Source organism: Prionailurus bengalensis, chromosome D3 (assembly GCF_016509475.1).
Source record: "Prionailurus bengalensis isolate Pbe53 chromosome D3, Fcat_Pben_1.1_paternal_pri, whole genome shotgun sequence".
NCBI lineage: Eukaryota > Metazoa > Chordata > Mammalia > Carnivora > Felidae > Prionailurus > Prionailurus bengalensis.
This window is the reverse complement of record NC_057356.1, coordinates 12,289,791-12,304,744: the sequence shown is the minus strand read 5'-3', so window position 1 is coordinate 12,304,744 and position 14,954 is coordinate 12,289,791.

The following is a 14,954-nucleotide window of genomic DNA, read 5'->3' as shown; positions in this document are numbered from 1 at the left end:
TGGTTTGGATCGACTTACTGGGTGTGATAGGCAGTGATTTCATCCTTGAAATCAAACCCATGTGACCAAAGCATGAGCCACAGTTAAGGCTACGAAGCCAGATGGATTAGGAGAACAGTGTCCCAATGCCTGCAACTTCCTTACAGGGGGAACAAAGAAATAAGGTGGGTTGGTGGGTGATGAGAAGTACGGAAGAAGGGCAGGACGTGTGATAAAGCCAGCGTAGCCAGATGTCAACGGCAGCACCCAGGAGGTGGGTATGTGGGTGTTCACTGCACAATCCTTTCGATTTTTCTGCGAGTTTGAAAATTCCCGTGATCAAACCTTCCGGACGTAAAACTGCGCCACTCAACTGATTAAAACAAAAAGAAACACGTAACCGCACACATCCACGCATGAGGGAATAAATAAATAATCTGGTCTATTTAGGCACCTGCTAAACACACGTGCATGAGCTCCCATCCCCTCCTGGGTGAATCTGATGCTCTTCAGCAAACCCTGCTCGAGCGGGGCATTTTCCATCTCCCCTGCATTACCTCTCCTCGCTTCCTGCCTCTTGACACATCCATTAGCAGCCTGGACCCAGCCCTACTTGTGGGTTGCTTCATTTCGATGCTGTTTTGCTCACGCTCGGTCCTCCGGCCGGGATGAACTCGGGTCACCTTTGCCTGGCCAACCTGTTCTCTTCCCTTAAAAAACCATCCTTGGTCTTGGATTTCTGCATTTCACATTGTGAGCTTCAAGACCTCACTCAGCTTCGTTTAACTCAGCTCATCACCGCATCCATTTGCCATTCTGGTCTGTTCTCCAGATTGCTAGGGAGTTCTCCCAACCTTTGATCCCTGGGAAGCATCATGAACAGAGAGGTGTTCCGTTTTCAACCAGCGCACTGGTAACATCAGCAGGCGGGGCTGCGGACGGAGCCCATGGCCCAGGTTCACACCCATCCTTCTGACCGTCTCCGCGTCTTCAGTCACTGCCACTGCATTGTCATTATCCAATCTGCGAGGAAGCCCATGGATCGGTTCAGACGTGTGGCCCACCCTTAGCCGTCTTTTCCAAAAACACATCATGGAAACTCTTGTCAGATATCGAGTTGAAACCAAGGCAGACAGTCCGCACTCTTCCCTGATCCGGAAAGGAGCAACGAGGCCATTTTAGCAGGTGTAGGAAACCCCGGTGGCCCCTACTAATCGCTGCTTCATTTTCCAGGACCTCACCCCGTGGACATCTTCCGTGTGCCCGTCCGCCCTTCTGCGCTCTGCTGTCTGTCCCAGGAGGCGGAGCCGTGCCGACTAGCTCAGCAGGTCCCTGGTTCCCTGCTGTCGGCCTGAGTTTGGGCAATGGCAGCCCCCGGCGGGAGAAGAAGGAGATCGGGTATTTATTCCCTGGCTTCCTCCCTGCCGGAACGCTGGGATTTGTCTGGTCTCCCCTTCTTCCGGAGCCCCTGCTTCTATGAGATAGCCAGTCCCTATCCAGCTCTCTCTTCTCCGGATTCCTTCGAGGTTGTTAACAGCGTCCTGTTATTGCTAATTCTGGCCTGCTTCACACTTTTGTAAGCCAGTCACACCTTTGTAAACACTCCTCTGTTAAACCCTCCCTAAATTACCCTATTTGGGGGCGCCCACCAGCATCCTGCTGAGAGTCTGACCTATATTCCATCCCTGTTTAGAACCAGCCTGGGATTAGGCTTTCAGGACGGAGTCTATCCTGAGACGATCCTTGAGAGCGATGTGTGTGAGTGTGTGTGCGTGTGTGTGCGTATGGATGTGTGTCTGTGTGTGTGTGTGTGTGTGTGTTGCAAAAGTGAGGTGGGGCTTGCCAGGGAAGCGCCATATCTTAAGATCAACTCAAGCTCTAAGCCAAAACTGATTCGGAGAGTTCAAGAACCTCTACCTTGCCTGATGACTCAAAACCGAGGTGTTATCGATAACACCAGATGTCCGTGAACACTGTACCTACATTCATTCAGCGGGTATTTCTAGACCTTCTGTGTGTCTGACGGTATCTGAGTCAACATACGGGCTCTTGGTATAAAGCCAGTGTGGTCAGTGTCCTAGAAGAACTCACGGGGGAAGTCACACATTTTTAAAAGGCAACCATGAGGCGATGTGCCAGGTGCACAAAGGAAAAGAATCAGAGGGCATTGGCAACATGGCAGAAAGAGTCACTCACTCACCTGGGAGAGGTTGGAATGGACCGGGAAGCCTAACGACACTATGGGATATCTGGCCCAGGTTTTGAGGGTTGAATAGGAGTTTTACAGAAAGTATTTCACATAGAGAGAATGGCATGTATAAAGACAAATAGATATGATCCCCTCAGTCCCAGTCATTGGTGGAGGGACGGACACAAGAACTCATCTGGGCCATTGAAGGAATGAGTCCCAAGACTTGTAAAGGAGTTACCTAAAGGGAATCTCTTTTCTCTTGGGTGGTACGGGGTGAGTATACGAGGTCTAGACCTGGTTGAACTACTCTACTGCGGGTAAGGGAGATCTAAGAGTTCCCACGGGGAGAGAGAGAGCGGGGAGAAACTGAGCCCTCCCTGCCGTTGCTTGAGCTGCTGGATCCAGCCTGACCTGAAGTCCCTTGTACCTTGACTTCTCAGTGCCACAAGTTGAGGTATCTTCTTTACTGGTTATTGCTATTTACTATGAAAGCACTCTAAACTGATACCCGTCAGGCCAGACGCCTCCGGGAATATGAAGGGATGATGAAGCACACATCATTCTAGCCACAGGGAGCAGAAAATATAAAAAGGATATCAGACGTGAAAATGCATCGATAGTAAGAGAAGGGATGAGAATTTTGATGACGAAAAAAGGAAGTACGGACTCGAGCCAAGTCCTGAAGTGTCTTCTCTTCCCTTTGTGGCAACTTGACCTTTCTTCCCTGGGCAGTAGGGAGCCATAGAAGATTGTGCACAGGAAAGCACCTCGAGCAGTGCTGCATTTCAACACCGGCGAGCACCTGGACGCGGGTGGTGCTGTGGCAGACGATTTGGCAGACCGTGCTTTTCCTCCCTTCACAACCACCTTACTCACAAGAAAAAGGCTATTAAAAATGTATTTTATCGATTATCCCTGGCCTACAAAACCTTGCTGCAAGGAGACATTTTCCCAGCCAAGCCCTCACCTGCCGGCCTTGCCAAGCCTCTCGCTTTCCTCGGGAAGAGTTTGGGGTGACACTCCGGGTATCAAAAGGGTGTCTTCTCCCTTACGGGGTCCAGGGAGAGACACCCCCCCCGCCGACCCCCGCACACGAGCGCCTTTCCTGAGATTGCTTTTTCCCATCCAGCGGCATGAGGCGGTTTCCTGTTCTAAATATTTAACGTGATGCCTTCGGTGCGTCCTCTGGAGGATGGGAACTTACAAGCTGATGTTTATGAAGGGGGAGGGCGATAAAGACCAAAAGACACACACTCAAACAAATCCGACCCAACAGCCCTAATCCCGCCCCCGTTCACAGGACCGAAGGAGAGCTCGTGATTTATGGTGCTGCTTGCACAAGGGAAAAAAAAAAAAAAAAAGAAAGAAAGCGCTCCATTTTCCTAAGAGGGGTTGCAACGAAAAGAAGCAGCTTTACCCGGGCTTCCTTTGAAACCAGAAACCCCACTCCCTTTGCCCTGACGGCTTCTGAGCGGAGCCAGAAAGAATGCTACATGTACACTTTTAACCTTCCTCCCCTCCCCAAGCAAGGGCTCTGGAAATTCTCTAAGTGGCTTCGCCTGGTGCAGAGGAGGGAGACCCCCGCCGCAACAGGGAAGGGGCGAGGGTTGGGTATCTGCTTTGGGGGAGTCTGGCAGGGGTGTGTGTGTGTGTGTGTGTGTGCGTGTGCGTGTGCGTGTGTGTGCTCACACATGCTTGAATCTCAAGGTCAAATAGCAACCTGGGAGCACCAACGCCGTGCCGGGCCCTCTGGCTTCGCACCAACCTCTCCTCTCAGGCACGCTTTTTTCGGGGGACAGGAGAGAGAAACTCAAGTCACTGGCTGGCTCGAGAAGCAAGTTGAGGGCAGATCCAGCGTCTGAGCTGGGTGGAGGGTCCCAGAGAGAAGAGGAGGGCGCAGGCATTGTGACGCTGATCTACAGCAGCCAGGGAAGGAGGGTGGCAGGTTTTGAGAGACGACTGGCTCAAGAAATGAGGAACGGTTAGCAGAAGCGATATGCACAATATTTCGCAGGCAGCATGGTCCAGACACAGGTCAATCGGAATACACACCAGCTGTGACCCATCGGTCCCCCTGCACCTGTGTGTGCCAGCTGTGACCAGCACTGGATGTGGGAAGTATCCACGTTCAGAAGGGACAACAGCAGTATTTCAACTCCAATGATTCTGGACCAACGTCTTATCAGCATGATTACCAAAAAAAAAAAAAATCACTTAGGAACTACTTTCTAACATAGGAGAAGGCCTCAAAGTGATTCCACAGCGGGGGGAAAAAGCTCTACGGGCTGTCTATAGGGTTTTTTTTGGAAATATGAGCTTGGAGAGGGCCTTGGGGTCCACAAAGATTAACTTTTTTTTCTTTCTCAACTGCAGGACTTCTCAGAGCCTTTGACATGACAATAGGCATTACAGGTACCTCTAAGGAAGGGAAGCGGTTAGAGCACGTGACATCACATGAGCTTATTTGGACGCAGAACTCTTTTCTTGAGGAACGGCTTCTGGACGCAGTGATGCTTGGCCGAGACTGGGGAACAGTACTCAGAATCACTTATTTTTCTAGGGAGCCACTGGGCTTGTTCCCGAGGTGGTGAGTTCACGGTCGGCGGAGGTGATAAGCTGAGAGTAGACGGGGCCGCTGGGGCTTTCTCACAGTGCATCTCTACGGAGGGTTGGCTGTTGGATCAGGTGAATTCCAGAGCTCATTCCTACCCTGGGATTCTGGGCCTCTGCCCTCCGGCCACACCCGGCCACACCAGGAAAGCCAAACCTTACGGATTTCTGAGTGTGGCATTGTTACCCAACAAAAGGGGATTCATTTTCCTTCTCAACAGGGATTGGTCTCCTCTTTTACGTACCACTCACGGTTATCGATATTATTACCGGTAGTAGTCAATACTTAGGAAGGGCTTACCGCATGCTGGGCACCATGCCACGGGATGTGACCAAGCAACTTACTATTTTCTTCACTTTACACTTGAGGCCCAGAGAGGTCATGGGAGTGGTTCGATGCTACCCAGTTGAAAAGCGAAAGATCCACGAACCACAATCCAGTCCGGCTCTAGAGTCCAAGGGGGGCTGTGGGACGGAGATGCTGGAGTCTGCGATGGGAAACAACCGACTTACGACGATGACTCAACCCTTAACTCGCTGTGGGACCTCGAGCAAATTACTGAACTTCTCTGGACCTCAGTTTTCTTTGTCATCAGAGGAACTCACCAAAGCAAATTTGATGCTCTTGGGTTGCATCAAAAGAGGTATAAGGGACTAGAATAAGGGACATATATTCATTAATTTAGTCATCTGGTTTTTCCGTATCTACCCATGAATTCGATACCACCCCTGAACACCTAATCACTAGTTATGGAAACCTCTAATGCATATGAGGCCCTGCATGCCTCAGCAGATGATGGGCAGATTTCTTTTTTCTGAACAGGGAGTCCGGGCCAGTCTCCCGACTCTACAAAAAATCGTTGTGTGACAAGACACTTCTCAGCGCCCAGTGGGCGTCGTGAATCACTCATATCAGAATCACCTGAGATGATTATTAAATGAATATTTCCGAGTCTCACCCAAGACCTACCCAATTTTGACATCTGGGGTGGGAATTTGCATTTTTATAGCAAGCTCTCCAGTGAATCGGGCACCCATAATTGGAAAGAACTTTTCTTCATTTTTGAGAGAGACAGAGCGCGAGCAGGGGACGGGCAGAGACAGAGGGAGCCGCAGAATCCGAAGCAGGCTCCAGGTTCCGAGCTGTCAGCCCAGAGCCCGACGCGGGGCTCGAACTCACGAACCTCAAGACCATGACCTGAGCCAAAGTCAGACGCTTAACCGACTGAGCCACCCAGGTGCCCCGAAAGAATTTTTCTAAGTTGGTAATTCGAGGACAGTATTTGTCAAAGCATCTTCGTCAAAAACACAATTCCTTTGCTCTACAAGAGGGGGTTCTAGGCCTAAAATGAGTTTGGGGGAAAATGAATCATCGAAATCCCTTTTAGAGATTTTCAATGGACACGAGCACTTTGGAAACCTTAAAATTCTAGAGTGCAGGAATGGGTAGAAGAAAAATGTAACCAAGTATTTCCCCCGGTGTATTTGGTGACAGGAATTTTATTTTTTATGCATGTCGCCACCCCTCCCCACGTCCTCGCCCCTGACCACCTATGAAGCATGATCGAAAGTTACTGTTCTGCAAAACACATCCGGAGAAAAGTAAACCTGGGTGATTAATACAAAACGCATCTACGGGGGCTCGGAGTTAGAGCTCAACAAATAGTAATTGGTCAGCTGCCCGATAATGGAAATAAAAAAAATAATAAATGGACTGTAACTTGAAAGGAGTTAATGGGAACGCACACACCTCTGCTGGAAACCCTCCGAGGGAGCACTTAGGAACTCCCCAAAATAGCACACTTAATCCTTTACGCCTGACTCAGGCGAGGGAAGGGAATGGCCTGCGTGATTCAGCCTTTTGCTCCCGTTCAGACTGTTCATTTTGTCATGCAACCACTTGGATGGCGCTGAAGTCTGGCCTTTGCTCATCTCTTCGGCACCCGGGTCAAAAGAGCTCAGATTAGCTCTGTGACTCACGAGTTTACCCCGCCACTGACATGCGTTATTCCAGAACAGAACCCAGGCTGGCTGCACCACGTGTGAAATTCCTCAGCGCTACCCAGCCCCAGCCCTCGGGCCCAAAGTAACCTCCCCATATGGATCCTGAAGCTTGCAGCTCAGTTCCCGTGTGGACGCTGGCTGGCCTGAGTCACGGTGATGCAACCCCCCTCCCTCCCCGCGTGCCCTCCTTCTTTGTGAGTCCCACTAGGCAGGTTCCTCAATCCGGAGTTAGTTGACAGGGGACCTGAGTCACCCCGGAGAACCGTAGGCAGCACCTTGCTCCCAAGCCCGGCGACGTGCAGGGCCTCTCGCGGAAAGAAGGAGGCGGAACGCGGCCTCTGGCAACTTCGAAATCTCTCCAATGTTGTACCGTAGCGAGATGATTTTATGGGGCACATGCATCAGGCTGAAAGCTGCAGACCAGACATGTTTGACTTTTCTTTCCAGCTCACGAACCCATTCATTCCCGCCGGAACACAGACTCCGACCGGCATGCGGAAGGAAACCTCTTCCGGTTTGCTCACCACGCTATTCCCCAGGGTTTATGCCAAAGTCTGGCCCAGAGTAGGTGCTCAACAGACAAATATTGGTCGAATGAATTCAACTCACGTGTTGGTAGACTGAGGAGGTGCACACACTGTTGGGCCCTCCTCCCAGGAGGGGGGTCATGTCTTTGCTCCTCCCCCTGGATCCGAGCTCGGCAACCGATCAAGAGAATGTGATAGCTGGACCGCGTACATGGTGGCAGAGGGGTCCGAGAAACCCAGAAAAAAGGCAGCAAGGAGTCTTCTGCCTGGAAATCCTAGGACATTATCCCCACCGTTTAGTTGATCAGCAAGTCACTGGGCTGGTTCCAGATTCAAGGGGTGGGGAAAGCGATGCCACCCGTCAATGATGCAAATAGGATGAATCCCGTCCCCCCGGGGATTAGACTAGCTCCTTGCTGGCAGGAGAAACAAAGGACTTGTTACTGTCTTTAATCTACCTTTCAGAGTTGTTAAGAGGATTAAATACGATGACTTATACAAAGTGCCTAGTGTAGTTTTGCACATCACGAAAGAGCTCCCTTCCTGTGGGTAGATGCGGCCACTTGGCTAGCAGAGATCAGGCTGGGACTTAGCAGCCCTGCGTTGTCTCAGCCAAATGGCCTTGAGCAGGGCACAGACCGCGCAACTGTACGCAGCAGCCCTGTAACACGTGGAAAAGACCCAGCAAATGTTATCTACTGTGGAGAGACAGCTGATACCGTCACTGCAGGGGGCATCAGCTGTTTGGGACCAATCTGGGGTCTCTTTCCTTCCCTTCTCATCTCAGGCCCCTGGTTTTCCCTTCTGGAAACCAACCCCGCCCACCCCCATTGCATGCGGTCTCAAAGTCCATCAATCCATCCCTGCCTTCTGCCAAGAGGCCACGTGACCCAAGCCGAGCTAATCAGACATTTCCTCCCCAGGATCTGAATCTTGAGCAGAGTTATTCACAGGCCAGATCCTAATGGTGCTCGTTTACTTTCAGAGCCGCTCCCGGGAGGGCCCGCCCATCGCTTCCCGCTACTCAGATCCTGCCCTTGACAAGTTCCCTGTCCCTTCTGACATCTGGTTCTGCTCCTTTGGGCAAGACTTGCTTCTCTGAACAATAAAAGCTTTTTTGTGCACAGGGTAGCCAGAATGGGTTTCTGTTGCTTTACAATCTCACATAACCCGATGAAGATTTTTATCACTGGTGTCTTTGTCCTCATCAGAGGGGTCAAAGCATCAGCAGGTGCGTCCGTGTAAAACAACACAGGGAGGTGGTGGGGTCCGTCAGTTCAAATCAGTTCTAAATTCAAGCTGTGTGCCCTCGTTAAGCTCACCAGTCACTCAAGTCTCCATATTTTATCTTCAAAATGAGAATAATACCGGATTCCCAGGACATGCTGGTTTCCTTCCATCCATCGTGAGGGTCTCCTGTCTGCCGAGCCCCGAGCTTGGCATTGAGGGCGTTATGGAAGTGTGTGAGGCAAATGGGGGGCCTCGGCAGCTCAGTTAACCGTCTGACTCTTGATTTCGGCTCAAGTCGTGCTCTCGTGGTTCGTGAGAGCGAGCCCCGCATCGGGCTCCACGCTGACGGCGCGGAGCCTGCCCGGGATTCTCTTTCTCCCTCTCTCTCTGCCCCCCCACCCACCCTGCTCACGCTCTCTCTCCCTCTCTCAAAATAAATAAATACACGTTAAAAAAAAAAAGAGAGAAGTAGGTAAGACAGAAACCCCAGCCTCGTGGAGCTTTGAATTGGAAAGACGGCCAGACGAAGACGCACAAGGATGTCTACAACCATAACGTGGCAGGTGGCACTGGGGGCGGAGCGGCGATCCCGTGCATCTCATGACGAGTGTCTCCGCCTGCCCGCTCAGTGCTGAATGTGTTACACACGCACTTTGTCCTCCCCGTAGCCCTGCCACAGAGATACATTTATCCACACCACACAGATGTGGCAACCGCACCTCGGATTTGTCTGACTCCAGACCCGAGCTCCTCGCTGGCATCCCACACTGTTCTGTGCTGCCTTCATCCTCTCCCTCTTGCTCCGAGGGGATGCCCTGGTTCCCCTAGGGCATTTCAGCGCGCGAACGGGCCTGGGAGTCCTTGTGACGGCAAGTGACCCTCCTCTCGTGGCTCACCTCTACATCATCGACAGGTATGGACCACGGGTGGGGATCGTGGTGGGGAAGAGAAGGCACCCCAAGTGGGGTGATTTGAGCAGGGGTAAGTAAAGGGCTAATGACAGGGGGGTGGTAAGAAAGGCTGAGGAGCTCACAAGGGAAGGCGCAGTCCCACAAGCCTAGCGAAGCGGGGCGCTGTTGCCACCCCGGGGCCAGAGAGAGGTGGTCAGAAGGCAGAAAGAGTGCGGCTCTGGGAAGGGACAGTTAATAGCAGCCCTGATCCCCACCCCACCGCAATCCTGCCACGGGAGGGTCAGCGGAACAAACACCCTAACGTTGTACTCCCTTTCTGATTTCCCACCAATGTTCTCCTTTGGTTGAGCCCACCCGGAACCCACAGGGCACGGGAGCCATCGGGACAGGCAATGCAGGTCAATGTCCCCGAGCGCAGAGCACAGCGGAGACACGTGGGACCCAGTAATCGCCCAGCACACCATGCGGCCACCGCTTCTGCTGTCGGAGAAGGAAAGCCATGGCGGAATGGGAGTCTGGTCAAGTGGAGTCTGACCCCCTCCAGATAGCTGCAGAGGGGGAGGGCACCCTCCAGGTCATGGAGCCAACAAGTGGCAAGTTCTTGTTCCAGAAAGTTCCGAGGCCCAGGCGTTCTGACCCCGAACTCCCTGCATTTGCCACTGCACCCCAGCGTTATTCTTTACCCAGACAGGAGGTGGGTTGAGACCGGGGGTGAAGGATTTGTGTCCCGGCTGGGAAAGAGGAAAGCCCACCAAAAGGGCCTTTTACGCAGAATGACGCGTTTCAACCCATCGATTTAGTCAACACTTACTGAGTCCCTGCCAAGTCTTGGTGCCCACAGCACCAGTCCCATCCCCTAGGATTTGACTCTGGTGGGTGTGGGGAGAGCTCAATGCTGCCAGAACGGAAGGTTCCAGGTGGAGAGAACGCCAGAGAAAGAAGTGAGGCTGGAAACTTCAGACAGGGTCAGATCCTGAAGAGGCTTCGAGTCACGTTAAGGAGTTTGGGCTTTATCCTAAAAGTGACGAGGGGGGTGGCAGGTGCGGGTCATGACCCACCCCACACCCCCGGGATCCTGCCTCTGCACCCCACATCCACCTCGCGTCGCCGTGCCTGTGCTGTGCATCCTCCAAAGCTGCGAAAGGCTTACTCAGCCAGGCACAGGCACAACCCAAAAGGGCAGAGGAGGGAACACCCTCGGAGGCGACTCGAAACAAATGAAGGATGGGAAAATTCTGTGGCCAGAGGCGTGTTCTACACAGATGGCCTGAGCTTCCCCGGGGGACTGAGCCCCAGGGGCCGACAGTATTAACCAGCTCTAACTCTCCCCCTTCCTCTGCCTCACCGTCCCGACCCTCCCTCCGCTCTCCTGCTCGCATCTCTCAGATAAAGTACCTGCATCCAAATCCCTGTCCCCAGATCTGCTTAGGAGGGACTCGGAGACGGAAGGACACTAGGAGGTGTGAAGGCAGGAACTGGAAATAGTGATTAGCATTGTACGACGGTCAGACCAGAGGCTCAGAAAGGTCATTCCAGGGCCGGCTGGTGTGGAAGAGAGATCAGAGGGAACAGGGCTGTACAGATCCTACTAGCATGATCTTGAAGAACAGCCCAGGCCACAGCCGGGGCAGTGGGGACGGGTATAGAACGGAGGATGTTAAGGATGTCACAGTGTCTGTCCCCAACGCAAAACCATAGAAGAACATGCCTCCGGCCCTGAACTGAGCTGGTGCATCTCTGGGGTCCCTGGAGGCACAGTAAATCTCCAACCTACAGTGCTTCTCCAAGCCCCTGACTCCAGAGGCTTTAAATCCCTCTAAGAGAGTGTTTAGAATTGGCGGGTGGAACAGAAGCTTTTACAAGGCTCAAAAAAAAAAATAAAAAAATAAATAAGCAAAACACACACACGCTCATACATATACCCTCAGCTCTGCCCACGGGGGAAAAACACAGCAATTACTATTGACTCCAAAAATCTGGAGTGATTTGTGGGTTGGGGAGGGATCAAGGTTATTTATGGTGGGGGGAGGAACCTTCAGCCCCCGAGTCTCCCCAGGAAGGGACGACACCCCCCCCACCCCGCAACCCCAGCACCGGGAGGGAGTTTTCTCTCCCAGCTTCCACCGAAGCAGGGTGCATGGAGAAAGCAAACGCCACGGGCCCGAGAGAAAGGGAAAAAAATAAATAAATAACTAGAAAGAAGAGGCTCCGGGAAGCGGCCGCTGATGGTTCTGTGCTGTGTGTTTTCAAGTCAGAACTGGAAGGTCATAAATTTTCTGGTGGGAGAGATGGAGATAATAAATGCGCTCTTAACCGTGGGGTGTTTCTGCTCACGTGGCATCCATTAACACCCAGGAAGCTCCCTCCTGGCCCCCCGGCCCCCCCCCGCCCCGCCAACTCCAACTCCGCCTATGTCCAGAGCGAGATATTCCTTGCCATACTTGGCCGGTGGCCCAGGAATAGGTTTGCCCTCCTCTCTTTGCCCTGTGATGTTCTTACCGTCGCTGTGGCCACACACGTCCAGGGACGTTTGGAGGGGGTGCGCTGGGTGGGAGTCATCTGAGCTCTGTGACTCAGGGCTGCAACTCAACGTCTCTGAGTCTCGATGGCCTCATCCGGGCAACAGAAATGACGGTAATGCCCAGACATTGTAGAGATTAAGTCAGTTCGGTGGCAGGTGGGAAAGGGGCTGGTACGCAGTAAGTGCCTAATACATGCTGTTAGCCTTCTTACTCGTTCAAAGGAAGTTCAAGGCAGCCCGATGTTTCCCTGCTTGCTGGTCCAAACAGTGCACCTGCCTTCTAAAGCCGTGATTCCTCACTTTCTCTGTGAATCAGAATCAACTGGGGAAACTTGCAAGGATGCCGATGCCCGGGCCCCACCCACCCCCTGGGGAAACGGGTTCGCTTGATCCGGATGCGGGTCTGGCCACTGGGATTTCTCTAGAGCATCCCAGGTAGTTCTAAGGTGCAGCCAGGGCTGAGAAAGACTATCTTAGGAGGCCAGCTGGCCTAGAGGTTGCCAAACCTGACTGTCCGCTCACCTGGGGACGGTTCCCTTCTCCCCACCCTCCACGTACTGAATCAGAGTCCCTAAAGAAAGTACCTCTGAGCCTGCGTTTTAAGATGATCTTTGAGCCCTTCTCATTTCTAATCGAGGGGCCCTTCTGGGAAAGCTGGGCTGGGGTTCTAAGCCGGGGAGCCTTTCCCCCGCCCCACGTGGCCTCCCATCAGTTCATCCCTCACTCTGTGTCGTGACTGTTTGTACCTCTCTCTGCACGTCAGCGATGTTCAGCGTTGTTTCCTTGGCCCTTAGCCCAGGGCCCCACATACAGTAAGGCCTCCGTCTGCACTGTCGGAATGAGTCAGTGCTTATGACGCCTTTATGATCTCACTGCTGCTTCCTACGTTGACCACACGCACCTCCTTCGAATTGACTTGCAAACTTCCGCAAACACAGCACCCTCTGTCTGAGGTCTCCCCGGGTTGGCTGACGGTGCTCATCTCGGGGTGACAGATGATGTAAGGAGGCCTCGAGTCACCCACAGTTCGCGCAGACCCTGGGAGCCATCGTGCCTTTCATCCGAGAGCCGTGTGCTTCCCCGACCCCGAGATGAATAATTATGAAGTGTGCTCTCAGGGAGGGAGCATGGGTTTGGGACGCAGAGGGCCCAGAATTCAAACTTTGTCACTTGCTGGCTGTGCGATCTTGGGGAAGTCGCTTAACGTCTCTGAGCCTCTGTCTCTACCTCCTCAGCGTGGGGATGACCATGTTCTAAGGGCCGGGCTGCTGTTAGGACCGACTGGGGTAATAAAACACATTCTACAGGTTCACGCTCTGCTTTAAGCACCCTGCTGACCCCTTGAAACCAGAAGACAGTCCTGTAGGGCAGCTGTCCCAATGCTCTGCGTTTCACGGGAGTAAACGGAAGTTCCCAAAGGTCACTTGTCTGAGGTCATCTGGCAGTTAGAAAATTTTTTTTTTAAGTTTATTTATTTCGAGAGAGAGAGTGAGAGAGCAAGTGTGCCAGTGGGGTGGGGAGGGGAAGAGAGAGAGAGAGAGAGAGAGAGAGAGAGAGAGAGAGAGAATCCCAAGCAGGCTCCATGCACAGAGCCCGACACAGGCTCGAACGCACCAAACCGTGAGATCACGACCTGAGCCAAAATCAAGACATAGACGCTTAACCAACTGAGCCACATCGGTGCCCCAGCCATCTGGCAGTGCTAACCTTCCACTGCATCTGGTGGTGCTAACCTTCCACTGCCTCCTGAGCGTTTGCAAAGACACCTGGGACATCCAGCGAGTGCTCAGTAAATGTTCATTTTCCTCCCTCCTCTCCAAGGCTTCTTCACTCATAACTCCCACCACAGTGGGGGAAAGAGGTTTCTAAGGGAAAATGACATTTCCCGGGCGCTGCTGACTAAGGCATCTCCCCGCTCAGGATGCGGACCTTCTCCTCTGCTTCCCCTGACCACCACCGCCTCTGCGTTTGCATCCCTACGCCCAGCCGGGAAAGACCCAGAAGAGTTTTTTGCTGGTCGAGTGGGGAGCAGCTAATGGAGAAGGGGTTGTCTCTCCCCCTCCCTCATCGCCCCGGTCGATTTGCATTGATCCCGGTTGGGCGGAGCGAGAGCCGTCTTTCAAAGTTTATTCTGGTGTCAATTTTTATAGTTTCCCCCCGCAGATCGATACCGTGCAAAAACATTAAGGCAAACTTTGTGAAAGCCGATCGTTCAATATGAGTTTTATGAATGGCTCCGGCCCCAGCTCTAAGCATTTGGAAGTAAGTGGTACCTTTAATCAGATGAGTGATAGAAGCCAGTCAATAAGAGATTCTTTTTTCTCGGCCCTTGGAGGAAGAAGGTTGCTGCCTCTGACTTCCTTTATCAAACGCATTTGTTTTTCTCCGTCGGAGAAGCCGGCCGGTGGAGCGGCCAAGACCTCGGACCTAATGATACATTAAATCAGCTGCTTTTTAAATACGGAACCAGGGTAAGAACAAGCATTTCCCAGCAAAAGGAAATCCAAAAAGCCAATAAAAATCAGCGAAGGTGTCCACTCTCACTAACAACCAAGCAGGTGTTAATTATAAACAAAAGAAGAGAATTACTTCCCTCCAGATCTTCCCGCGCCCCCGCCCCAGACCCCCCTGCTTGACAGAAATTGAAAGACAAGTGTGGCTGAGCGACAGATAGTCTGCTACTGGGAGAGTAGGTTGGTTTCCACCCAAGGTGAAGGGCAATCTAGATTTAGCCTGCAAAGCTAAAGTGTGCATTGAATGACTCAGCAATCATACTCCTAAGCATACGGGCAGGTATTGGTGGACACATAGGAAGATGTCCACTGTGGCACTGCTTACATTAGAAACGGGCGAACAAGCTGGGTGTCCCTCAGGAAGAGAACGAACCGTTAAACCCACAGTTACGGCGTCCTATAATTAAATACTCTACCCAGTGGAACCAAAAAGCTACATGCGTTGACCTGGATGATTGCAGGACAAAA